We start from the raw sequence: 13,984 nt of genomic DNA, 5'->3' as shown, positions 1-13,984 counted from the left end.
AGACCCATTTTAAAGAAAACCCCATATGAGTTATATAATGGTAGAAAACCCAACATTTCACATCTACATGTTTTTGGTTGCAAATGTTTTGTGCTTAATAATGGTAAAGATAATCTAGGAAAATTTGATGCAAAATCTGATGAAGGCATCTTTCTTGGATATTCATTGCAAAGCAAAACATATAGGATATATAATAAAAGAACTATGAATATTGAGGAATCCATTCATGTTACTTTTGATGAATCTAATGCTATCTTGTCAAGAAAGAATACGCTAGATGATATTGCAGAATCTTTAGAACAAATTCATATTCATGGACAAGATTCTAAAGGAAAAGGGAAAGGAAGCAATGAAGATCCTCCAGAAGAAGCCAAATCAAATAATGAACTTCCAAAAGAATGGAAAGCCTCAACAGATCATCGTCTTGACGACATTATTGGTGATATCTCAAAAGGGGTAACAACTAGACATTCTCTTAAAGAATTATGCAATGATATGGCTTTTGTATCTATGATTGAACCTAAAAATATAAAAGAAGCCATAGTATATGATAACTGGATTATTGTCATGCAAGAAGAACTGAATCAATTTGAAAGAAACAATGTGTGGGAACTTGTAGAGAAACCTAAAAATTATCCCATCATAGGAACAAAATGGGTATTTAGAAATAAGTTAGATGAACATGGAATAATCATTAGAAATAAGGCTAGATTAGTTGCAAAAGGATATAATCAAGAATAAGGTATAGATTATGAAGAAACATATGCTCCAGTTGCTAGATTAGAAGCCATTAGAATGCTCTTAGCATATGCATCCATAATGAATTTTAAGCTTTATCAAATGGATGTTAAAAGTGCAAGGAATTCTCCCATGACATGCAAAGTGAGTTTGAAATGTCAATGATGGGAGAACTTAACTTCTTTCTTGGATTGCAAATTAAACAAACTAAGGATGGTATCTTTGTCAATCAATCCAAGTATTGCAAAGAGTTAATCCATAAATTCGACATGGAAAATGCTAAGCACATGGCTACACCAATGAGCACTGCTTGCTATCTAGATAAAGATGAAACTGGTCAGTCAATAGATGTTAAGCAATATCGAGGTATGATCGGATCACTTCTTTATTTATATGCTAGTAGACCTGATATAACGTTTAGTGTGTGTATGTGTGCTAGATTTCAATCAAATCCTAAACAATCACATCTTAGTGTTGTTAAACGAATCATAAGATATTTAGTAGGCACTATGAACTTAGGTTTATTGTATCCTAGAAATTCCAAATGCACCTTAATTGGATATTCTGATTCAGACTTTGCCGGTTCTAAAACAGATAGAAAGAGCACAAGCGGAACTTGTCAGTTCATTGGTTCTGCTCTAGTTTCTTGGCATAGTAAGAAACAAAATAGTGTTGCTTTATCCACTATAGAAGCGGAATATATTTCTGTCGGCAGTTGTTGTGCACAAATCTTATGGATGAAGCAACAACTTTCTGATTATGGAATCCTTCTTGACCATATACCTATTAGATGTGATAATACAAGTGCAATTAATCTCTCCAAGAATCCAGTTCAACACTCTAGAACTAAACATATAGAAATTAGGCACCATTTTCTAAGAGATCATGTTCTAAAGGGAAATTGTATATTAGAGTTTGTTGATACCAAGAATCAACTTGCTGATATTTTCACAAAACCTCTCCCCAAAGAAACATTCTTCTCTATTAGAAGGGAATTAGGCCTCTTAGATGTTAGTGATTTAGATAAATAAGGATTCATTCGTTAATTTATTCTTATGATTGATTGTTTATGTTAAGTATGGTACTTTGATTGATTTTGTTTAAATTCTTGTTATTATGATAGAATTTACGAATTCCTGTGTGTTTTATATTTGAATGATTGAATTAAGTGCATTAGTAGTGATAATTAATAACATTAGATGTATTTAGCATAGACATAGCTAATTTTTTTTTAGAAACTAGCCTAGTTTATGCTCTGGTAATCGATTACACAAGAACAGGCAGCCTGTAATCGATTACAACATCCTGTAATCGATTACCAGAAGGCTTATTACTCCTGTAATCGATTACCAAGCCTTGTAATCGATTACAACTCGTCCTTGTCTATAAATACCTATGAAACCAGTGTTGCTGCGCAGCCAAGGCTTCTCCTCGTGCCTCCTCCATCCCTAAATCTTCAAACCTTCGTATCTTACTCAAATCTTCACCAAAACACGTCCCGTAAAGCCCAATCTTCCTCTTTTTCACTCCTTTTTAATTCCACCGATTGAAATTCACTAAAACTTCATCAAATGGCAGAACCATCGAAGAAGAGAAAGGGATCATCCTCCACCGCCGCTGCTGCTGCCCATCGCCGCCACGGACCATCCGAAGCACCCACAACACCTATTCATCCCTCTTTGTCATCTCCAAGATCATCCACTTTGTTTTCATCCGATGATCAGCGTCTACAGTACCTTTCTCAATTTTCTTCTAGGATCATCTTAGACCCTAAGTACCTAGACGTAGATTTCTTTAATGATGAAACGTTTGATTGCTATCAAGTGTTTCAAAATTCTGGCTTGGTTGATTTCATGTCCTTAAAATTGCCACATTATCCTAAACTTGTAAAGGTCTTCTACTGCAATTTAAAAATTCAGGATGACATTATTTCTTCTGAGGTGCATGGTATTCCCATGATCATTGATCAGTCATTGTTCTTTTCTTTAACTCATTTACCCAGTCAAGGTGCACCTTTTGAGGGCACCATTGTTGATGACTGGAAATTTGATTATTCTAGTCATGATGCTCGTCGTATGGTCTGCAATGACCAGGCTGAAATGACCGGTAGATTGCTGGCCGGGTCATTAACATTTGATCGCATCATGCACTATATAATTGTTAGAATTTTGCTTCCCCGGTCTTCAAATTTGGCACAAGCCTCTGAGGAGGATTTGATTCTGATGTGGGCTTTCCTTACCGGTCGTCAGATCGACTGGGCTCACTTGGTTCGGTACCGAATGCATAAGGCATTACGGGCCAATGCACCTCTCCCTTACCCTCAATTGATAACTTTGTTTCTGCGTCATTTTCAAATTCCGCTTGATGATGAACCATTTGTTCAAGTCAAGCGTTCCTTTGCAATTGGTGTTGGTGCAGTGACTTCCTTTGGATACCGTAAGGATCGGAATGGTCAATGACTGAAGAAAGACGCACTCCCTCCTCAAGATGAGCGTACTCCTTCACCTCCTCCTCAGCGAGATGATTCAGCACTCATGGCTGAAGTTCTTTCCATATTACGGGGTCTTCGTTCTTATGTTGGTGAACGTTTCGACTCACTGGATACTCATTTTGCCGAAATGGATATTCGCCTCACACAGCTTGAAGAGGATGTGGGTTACATTCGTCAGAGTTTCGATCTTCCACCACCACCTCCACCTTCTTAGAATTTAGTTTATAATTCTATGTCTCTTATAAGCCGTGTATTTTGGCTATGCTACTTAGAATCTTATTTTAAGTACTTTATTTATCTTTTAGTATTTGGATTTTAGACTTTTAAGCTTTGATACTATGTGTTTTTGAATTTTGAACTGATTGGATTCTATTTTGGTTATGTCTTAGTTATGATTTTGGTTAGTTATGACTTATAATTTATAATTGTTCTTTATCCACTTCATTATTATATCTGTTTTGATTCCCAAGTACTTTGGCTTTTTGATATTGCCAAAGGGGGAGAAAAATGGGGTGTAGAAAAGCTTAGAAAAAGCTTAGAAATCAAGTGATCATCAATTCCAAAACATAGGGGGAGTGAACGTCAATTTTATACATATACATTGTTTGCTTGTATCTTGATTTCAGGACTTATATTGTCATCATCAAAAAGGGGGAGATTGTAGAAGCAAATGACTTTGGTGTTTTGATGATGATCATGATGATTTGATGCAAATGGGCCTTTCAAGTTTAAATTCAAGACAATGATTCAAGAATACAAGCCACAACATCAAGATGATCACTAGTATTTTAGGAAGGGAATTCCTAATTGATATAGCAAAAGGTTTGGCCAAGTAATTTAAGTTAAAAAGTGTTTTTCAAGAGATTTACTCTCTGGTAATCGATTACCAGAGGATGTAATCGATTACCAGTGGCCAAAAATGATTTACAACAGCTACTAAATATTTTGAATTCAAATTTTAGACTGTGTAATCAATTACACAATATTGGTAATCGATTACCAGTAGTTAATAAATGTTTTAATTCAAATTTCAAAAGCTGTAATCGATTACACAAATCCTGTAATCGATTACCAGAGAAGATTTTCAGAAAATTATTTCTAAGAGTCACATCTTCTCAAATGGTTTTACATGACCACCAAAGGTCTATATATATGTGACTTAGAACACAAATTTGCTCAAAGTTTTTCAGAACAACAAGTGTTTATTCTCTCAAAGAGCAAAATCATTTTATCCTCTTAAGAATTCCTTGGCCAATACACTTGCAATTCAATAAGGAATCATTTGAGTGCTCAGATTGTAAAATTTATCTCTTTCAAGAGAGGTTCATTCTTCTCTTCTTTCTAATTCTCTAAAGGATTAAGAGACCGAGGGTCTCTTGTTGTAAAAGAATTCTGAACACAAAGGAAGGATTGTCCTTGTGTGTTCAGAACTTGTAAAAGGATTTTACAAGATAGTGGAACTCTCAAGCGGGTTGCTTGGGGACTGGACGTAGGCACAAGGGTGTGGCCGAACCAGTATAAATCCGAGTTTGCACTTTCTCTTCCCTTAAACACTTTTATTTATTATTGTTTTATATTTATATTCAGATTGTTCTATTTGAATCATTATTTAAGAAGTTCATTGTTAAGGGAATTTGTAACTTGAATAGAAAGTGAAATAGAATTTTAATTGGGGAAATAGTTTGTAATATCTTAATTCAACCCCCCTTCTTAAGATATCTGAGGCCACTTGTCTAACAGAGAAGAAATAATAATAATAATAATAATAATAATAATAATAATAATAATAAAATGAAATAAAATAAAATAAAAATTATTTTAATTCAGCCACTATGTCTTTAGTTTTATTTATCTCAAATAAATGCATGATATTTATGAAGTCACTCTAAGGCTTTTTTGAAAGGACTCAACACTTGAAATGCTGTATGACAATTGTGAAAATGCTAGTTTCCTGAAAGCAAGAGTTAGTCAAGCAGTGAAGCATGAATCACAAAGAGAGAAAATGTTAGCTTGGTGGAAAGAAATCATGGTCTAGTAAGCCAATAACTTTATCTTATCCCGGTGAGCTATGTGAACTTATTTGTGAGAGAGTGTTTGCTTTTAAGCTCCTAGTTTTGCATCATTCTTAGTCTGTTAGGTTATTTACATAAGGTAAATATGATCAAGATCATGTCTCTTTTTATTTTAGCCAGATAGCCAAAAAGCCAACCTGTGCTGAAATTTATCCCTTGCACCATTGTTGAGCCAAAAAAAAAATAGTGATTATTTTTCTAAATAATTTTTCTAAATAAAACCTGTGAGCCTATTTTTTATCTCTGACCTTGTTTTGGGTTCTAAGAGAGCATAAGGGTTTTAAGTCATAATAATCCCGTAATTTGGGGGAGAGCTAGGATAAAATTCGCCTCAGAAAGGTAGAACAACACACAATAAGGCACCCTCAAAAGTCTGTAGGCCCAAAGCTATCTTAAAAAAAGTAAATAAGGGCAGAAAAAAAAGAGGTGCCATAAGTGATAAGGCTGGAAATAATTGCATAAGTGCTGAGGCTGAAAAACAAATAAAGCCTAGGCTAAGTATAAGTTTTCTAGGATGAATGCTCTCTTATAACCCTAGTTTTTTAAATCCCAGAAAAATCATGATTTGTTGCTTAGCCAAGTCCCATTACAAGCCAATAAAAGTCCTTAGTGATCCACCAAGTGTAAGTAAGAATAACTTTAACTGAGATGAAATGAAAAATTTGGGAACATTAATTGCAAGGTGTAGAAATTTTAAACACTCACCCCAGACACTTTTGCGCAGAATGAAACACTAAACCTTGTGAGGAAAGTGAGGCGAGCAACTTGATTGATTTTTCCTACTAACCAATTTCATCTCAATGTTGTTTCACTACTAAAAAAATGAGTTTTAACATCGCCCTATTAACATCGGTTATTTGAAAATTGATGTCGTTAAGCATTTACAACATCGGTTTTCAGAATAACCGATGTTAAAACTAAATTTAGTGTGATTTTAACATCGGTTATTTACAAACCGATGTTGTAAGTGTTTAACGACATCGGTTTTCAAATAACCGATGTTAAAATAATTCAGTTTTAACATCGGTCATTTAAAAACCGATGTCGTTAAGCACTTACAACATCAATTTTCAAATAACCGATGTTAAAATCACACTAAATTCAGTTTTAACATCAGGTATTTGAAAGCCGATGTTGTAAGTGCTTAACGACATCGGTTTTTAAATAATCGATGTTAATATAAACTTTTTTTTAATTATTTATATATTTTTAAAAAAATCATATATTCAGTTATTAATTATATTTTAATTTATAAAATATAATAATTAATTAACAATAATAAATTCAAAAGGTAAACATTTAAAAATTAAACTAAATTTTTAAAATGAATTTCGTAATTTTAATTTTATTATTTCATGATTATCATTTAAATATAACACACATTTATATAAACTATTTGATATTAGTTCATTTGAAAATTAAAAAAAAAACTGTTTTTAATAATAGAGTTTAACTTTTATAGAATGTTGGTAAAAACAATTATATCGTAAAAAAATTAAAATTTATTATTAATATATTTTATTTAATTATTATAAAAATAAAAAAAAATTAGTTTTTTTCTTCTTAAAAAGGTAAATAGAGAATATTTTTTAAAAATTCTATGAAATCCTACTATATTTATATTATTGTATTATCTTTAAATTTTAAATAAATTAAAATATTTGTATATATTAATTTGATTTATTAAAAATATATGTTACAATGGTTTAATTTAAATAATTAAATAATTATATTTATGTCGTATATTTGTAGGATTTTAAAAAATGATATTATAATTATTTTTAAGCAAATTTTTTAGAACAAAAATAAAAATATTTTCATGAGACACGAAAATTATGTTTTAAGTCTTTAAATTTGAGTAAATTATAATCAACATGTAATTTATTTTTATTACATTTGTCATTTTTTTATTATTTTTAACCTCATTTTTTTAATTATGTGAATTTTTTGTTAATAAATTTAATAAAAAAATTATTTAGGAAAGAGGAAACAAAGAAAAATGATTATATTTAAATAGTGATGAATTTTGGGTAAAGATAATTAATAATTGATATATTAGATTTTTAAGTCTCACATCTCCTCAAATTTTTTATATGAGATATGAATTGATTTGATAGTATTTTAAGTACAGTCATCATTTGATTTCTCTAAATAAATTACAGTCATGGAGAATGTTTTGTTTTATTTTTACTAATTGGAGAATGAGTAGAAGATTAAAAAAACTGTATTTTACACTGATTATTATTTATTGCGGAATTAAAAAGTAGACGGGTTACCCAACTTTTAAGCTTTCCGTTCACTTAAGAAAAAATGAACTCAATTTCCTTTTGAGATTATTTTTCTTAATTGACTAATCTTTGAGATATGATCTTTTTTTTTCTTTTTGAGAGGAGAGGTATGATCTTCTAATGATATATAATTAGAAAATTTTATTTTCCATTAATCTATCCATAATTTATTAATATAAATTATTTTTTATTGTATGTGTTACTATTGTATTATAAATTAAATTTTAATATTTTAAGAAACAGGTATTATAAGACTATTAAAAAATTAGTCGTGCATATGTCACATGGCTATCATCATACTAATATTTTATTAAAGGAATGCAGGTTAATTTATGCAAGTGCATAAATGACAGAGAAGACGAAACTCCATATGTACTGTGAAATTATTATTTTTTAAGGCTAGGCCAAGGATTCTCGAGGGTAATTAAGTTTAAATGTTTAACCCCAAAGCTAGGCATACACAACACAACAACGTGTGCGTGAGTGAGTAAGCATGTCCCCCGTTTCTTTCAAATCAAAACCCTAGCTAGGTTCAAGACATCTTCGCCCGTGTCGAAAGCCAATCCACCATCGACCTCCCCCAAGTCATCGTTGTCGGCAACCGGAGCAACGACAAGTCCAGCGTCCTCGAAGCCTTTGTTGGCCGCGACTTCCTCCCCCGCGGCAACGACATCTGCACGCGCCGCCCCCTCGTCCTCCAGCTCGTCTAGACCAAGCGCAAGCCCAACCTCGACAACAATGACGAGTACGGTGTGTTCCTCCACCTCCCCGACCAGAAATTCCATGATTTCTCTGAGATTCGCAGGGAAATTTAGGTCTTTCCGCTTCCCTACTCCCTAAACTTCTCATGTTTAGCTTTTACACGTGCTTGTTTGTTTTGTTTGCGTTTACTATGTATTCAACACTACTTTCCCTATTGTGGATGGGAGAAAAGAATCCTTAGCTTCGATTGGGCAAATGTGTCGTCTGAAACTATTTCTTCTATGTATTATATTATAGTATGACATACTAGATTTCAATTATTTCACATTTATTGCAGGTGCTATGCTATCTCTTGTCATCTTAATTAGAAACTTAATGTGGAGTACCTTTGGTCCCTACCAATCTTATTGAAAATTAAAAAATATCTTGAAAAGATAGCTTAGCTGATTGCAGAAGCTATAAAGTGGCTATCACTGGTTTTGTAGTATTTGATTAGGGCCATATCTTAGTCAAAGATAGGGAGCTGAGAATTAATTACTTGATTATCATGTATGTCATGTAATGTTTTAAATATTAAACAATTATTTATCAATGTTTCGTTAAAATATAAAATGAAAAAAAGAGAGATGTAAACTATATAAAAAAATAACATTGATATAATTTATTATTATTATATTTGCATGATAATCAAGGTACCATGATTTATTTTCTTAATTTTTTCTTTTTTGAGGTTGAAAGTAAGGAATCTTACTTTCAACTTTAAGAACAATATGTCTGGATGAAAATGGTTTTCGAAATTGATGAAAATATTAAGAATAGAGACAATCATATAAAAGCTAATTGCTAGAATATATATCAATTAATTTCTGCTATTGACTAATGTGTTGTGATACTAAATTATATATCAATTGGAACTAGAGGTAAACCAGCCTACCTGGTCCACTTACGGGCTATAATATAACAAGTTTAAACATTATCTCTAATGATAAAGAAACTGTAAAGATAATAAAATAACGTAACACAGTTTTCTATTTTTTTTATAAAAATAAGTATAAAAAAATATCTTTTAAATATTAAATACCGGCCTAAATTAGTCCAAGGATAATGAGACTATGAGAGTTTTTTTGTGTCCAAGGATAATGATATATTGGCTCGTAATCACTTGCCTGTTATAGTTAGGGGCACTAATTACTATATCCAGGTTGAGATTTTGAATCATGCTTCATGTATTCTTTGTATCTCATTATGTTCTTCATTTTATTTATTTAAATTTCTATCAGTGTATAAAAAATATTTACACTATCAGTGTATTTAAGTTAATTTCATATAACAGTATAAAGCATGTATAAATATGCCTATTATTGTAAGTCTTGTGATTTTATAGTTCTTGCGTGTTGTACGCATATTAGAATTTAGAAGCAATATGGACTTTCAATTCATTTCTGAACATCTAAAATTATATGGAATGCCTAACTGGGGATGATATGTCTACACGTGTTTTTTAGGTTTCAGATAAATCAATATATTAATTTGTACAATGGCACTAGTGTTCTTCCTAGCAATATTTTTCAAGGAAAGGCAGCAGAGGTTTGTTTTCTTCTTTAGCACTCATTGATCAACTGGAAATTCAATAGTCTCTTTTCCCTTTGTCCATAAATATATACTTTGATATACCTCAAGTTATTTCCTTATAAGTGATTGCTTCACAATTCACTAATCAGGCTTCCTCACTATTTCCATTTTATTCTGTTGGTGGAAAATTGTTGTGGGCATCAAGTGGATTAATAATGGAAGAAGGATATTTAATTCATGTTTTATTGCAGTATGTCTGTTGATTCTTTTTTCCATTCTAAATAATATTGGTCTTGCTTGTGGTAGGACAGAAGTGGGGTCAAGTTGATAACTTAAGATATGATTGTTGTTTTATATGTGTGGATGCATTTCTCCCTATACTGGATAGATATGTAGAGCAGAGGGTAGATTGCATGATGCATGAGGGATTACTCAATGAAGACTATGACATTTATAACTTGAATGCAGTTTATACTAGAGGTTTGCGGCAAGCCATTGTTTTAATCTTTATATAAGTTTTCTTTTCTTTTCTTTTATTTCTTATATTTAACAAAAATCATTTCAATTTAAGATCTTCATAAGTTTTTGGTGTCTAGTAGGAACCATTGACATGCCATGAGTCAGTCAGTCAGCTTATTCATATCAATTGTGATGGTCAGTCTATTAGAGTGAATAATCAATTTTAATGTCCATGATTTCTTATTTGAACTACTCAATTATGCAGATGGACTACATAAACACTTCCACCTAAATTTTATTGGTGGAAGCAAGGCATTAGAAATAGTTGTGCAACAGACCAAGTCCTCTAGGGTTGCTATACCAGTTTCTAGGCAAAAGGTATACTTGTTATGAGATCTAATTCCAAATATGCCCCATATTTTTCATTTGAGATATGTATTCTTATTTATGTTGGTTCTTGAATTTGGCTTAATGATTTGAATGTGGACTGGGAAGTAAGATTTGATTGTTACAATTATTTGTCTTCATTAACTGTAGGGAGAAACAACCAGAGAGTCATAGTAATTGTGTCAGAAACGATCAAGAAAACCAAGGTCTTGATAAAGAGAATATGGCTGAAATTTAGGACTATCAAAACTTGTTTGGTTTGATGAAACAGAGGTTTCTGAGTTTCAAGAACCAAAAATATATGTAAGAGTCTAGTTGTACATTTTTTCAGCTTTGCAAAAATTTATTTCTTCTTGTTAGTATAGAGTCGTATAAGCTATATTTCTTCTAGACAGAAAAGAGTTGGAGCATTTTCAAGCCCATGCTGAAGCTCAATTTCCAAAGGTGATAACAAATTTACCTAGTTCATTTGGCATTTAATTTATTTGTTTCTAAACTGCTCACTCTTTTTTTCATGAATAATCTATAAAACATCATATTTTAGCTTAATTTATATGGTGGTCTTTAACTGATAAATCCAAGTAAAGTTTATGGTAATTGCTTGTGCAGACTAACAACATCGATTATTTTAATAACCGATGTTAATTGGCACTAACAACATCGGTTATTTAAATAACCGATGTTGTTAGTGTCAATTAAAATCGTTATTTAAATAATCGATGTTAACTGGCATTAACAACATCGGTTATTTAAATAACTGATGTTAGTGGCCGTTAACATCGGTTATTTAAAAAACCTATGTTAACTGGCACTAACAAGTTAACATCGGTTATTTAAATAACCGATGTTGATATATAAATTTATAGCTCTTTTTTTTTTCAAAATTCTTATCATATAACATTGATTATTTAAATAACCGATGTTGTATTTATTAGTTAACATCGGTTTTGAAAAACCGATGTTAACGATATTACTTTTAACATCGGTACTTTCAACATACCGATGTTGAAAGTCTTAAATAACCGATGTAAAAACCTTATTTCCTAGTAGTGTTTGTGCTTCCATTGTAAGATTATGATAACTTCTCTTATTTTGATTTGCTTGAGGACAAGCAAAGTTTTAATTTGGGAGATTTTGATAACTGCTAAATAATTGTATTGTTGATAAGAGAAAATACAGCAAAATTGTCTTTAAAAAAATTGTTTAGCAGTTATTTGTACTTAACTGATAATAATTGATATTTTTTCAAATCTTGGCTGTAGATATAAAAACTGGGGGGACTAAAAGCAAAAAATTGTAAAAAAAAGAAGAAAAAAGAACTCAGCATCAGGCCTAGCCCAACATCTCGCTCAACGCAAAGCACGTGCTAAGCGCGAAGGAAGCAGACGCACTAAGCGCGCAACACGCGCTAAGCATGCAAACCAGAACAATGGCGTTGAGCGAGAGCAGCTCGCTAGGCACGAGATCTAGCACGCGTTGAGCGAGAGGAGCGTGCTAAGTAAGCTTACGATGGCCCAAGTCCACTATAGCAGCTATAAATAGAAAGCCAGACCAATGGGAAACGACACACCGAGTCTCAGGGAATTCTCACTACTACCTAAAGCCTGAAAACTCTTCCTTAGGAAATTCTCTTCTCTCTTCCACCATTTTCTCCATTTCTTTCTTTCACCCCTTTTCTTCTATCAGTTCTTATACCTCATTCAGTGTAAAGCCCTCAATGATCATGAGAGGCTAAATCCCTAGTTAGGGCCTGACAGGCCTAAAAAGCCAAAACAATGTATGATTTACTCTTCACTATCCACCAATGCAACAACTAGTATTTTCTATCCTATTGTCTTTTCTATTTATCTTTCATGCATTATTCATCTTTACATTCTTTTAGGGGTTAGGTGCTCAACAAAGGGTAACTTCTAAATTAGATTTAAATAAAGTATGCATGCATTAGTTTTAGGGGTTAGACAATCGACAGAGGATAACTTCTAATAGAACAAAAGAAAAGATATCATAAGGAAATCATTGCTAAACATAGAATGATATCTTCATGCCCATGCATTTAAGCACATATCTATAATTCAATCTTCGTGCATTTTATTTGTTGAATCTTTTCAAAGGCAATTGGAGGACAAAAAAATAAAATAGGCTTGTCATCATGAGGCATCAGGGGCAAGTAAGTGAATAGATGTGGGTAGGATAGATTTACTTGAGTTGATAAAGAAAAATTATAAAATCATACATCTTAGGCAAAAAGGCATGTTAGGTCCTAACATTCTCATTCCATTGAATTCCCTAGTTAACTCTTTTGCTTTCTACTATTTACAATTCTCTGTAATTGTTTACTATTTTTTCTTTTACCCCCTCTCTTAATTAAGTCTTCTCTTATAAATTGAAAAGTATTCAATACAAGTACCACACAAAATTCCTGTAGAATTCGACACTCGGACTTCCGAGATTTACTACTTGAACATTTGGTACACTTGTCAAATGGTTAACACCCTCACTTAAGATAAACTCTTAGAATTCTCCTTGGTGTCACTGTAAAAGCAAGACTTTATCCTTGCTTAAGCAAGACTTCTCATTTAAGTCAAGAATAATTCTCGCCCAAGCTAGGGTGTAGACACAAGCTAACCTCTTTAACAACTCTCACCTAAGCGAGCAAAGGTCCTCACTTAAGCGAGATTGCAACTTTGCATAATCGCGATGCTTAGTGATTTTGCTCCGTGTGGCCATTCTGTGGCCTCCCAACCTCTTCCAAATTTGACAGATCAATCCAACAACACTTCTATATCAAAACCCAACTCTTAAATTTGCATAAACATTCCTCAATCAAGCTCAATCTCTCTCAATTCATCAAATCCCTAACTTAGGTCTCAAAAAGGAAAAAAGGGAAATAAAAGAGGAAAAAAGGAATTTCAAACACAACAAAAGAATAAGGAAGGCTAAAGGGTGTTAGACAAATGGCCTCAGTTATCTTAAGAAGGGGGGGTTGAATTAAGATAACAAGAATTATTCCCCAATTTAAAATTTCGCTCTCTCTTTTTAGATTAGCAATGCACCCTTAACATGAATTACTCAAAAGACAATTCAGAATAAACTTCTTTAAAGGCAAAAGATAAATAGCAATAAATAAAAGAAGTTTAAGGGAAGAGAGAAATGAAAACTTGATTTATACTGGTTCGGTCACTTCCTGTGCCTACGTCCAGTCCTCAAGCAACCCACTTGAGATTTTCCACTCTCTTTGTAAAATCCTTTTACAAAGTCTGAATCACACAGGGACA

General features: G+C 32.3%; 2 long non-coding RNA genes across 2 annotated transcripts; both read left to right on the top strand.

Moving 5' to 3' along the window:
• The first annotated feature begins 7,952 nt into the window (after nucleotides 1-7,952).
• LOC114405413 lies at nucleotides 7,953-10,769 on the top strand. The gene is made up of 3 exons (XR_003665207.1): nucleotides 7,953-8,404; nucleotides 9,797-9,878; nucleotides 10,588-10,769. It is a non-coding gene; the product is annotated as an uncharacterized LOC114405413 (long non-coding RNA).
• Nucleotides 10,770-10,865: 96 nt separating this feature from the next.
• LOC114405423 lies at nucleotides 10,866-12,515 on the top strand. Its single transcript, XR_003665214.1, has 3 exons — nucleotides 10,866-11,012; nucleotides 11,105-11,153; nucleotides 11,972-12,515. It is a non-coding gene; the product is annotated as an uncharacterized LOC114405423 (long non-coding RNA).
• Nucleotides 12,516-13,984: the final 1,469 nt, after the last annotated feature.

Source organism: Glycine soja, chromosome 1 (genome assembly GCF_004193775.1).
Source record: "Glycine soja cultivar W05 chromosome 1, ASM419377v2, whole genome shotgun sequence".
Classification (NCBI taxonomy): Eukaryota; Viridiplantae; Streptophyta; class Magnoliopsida; order Fabales; family Fabaceae; genus Glycine; species Glycine soja.
Note: the sequence above shows the minus strand (reverse complement) of the source record. Positions and strands in the feature narration are given on the sequence as shown.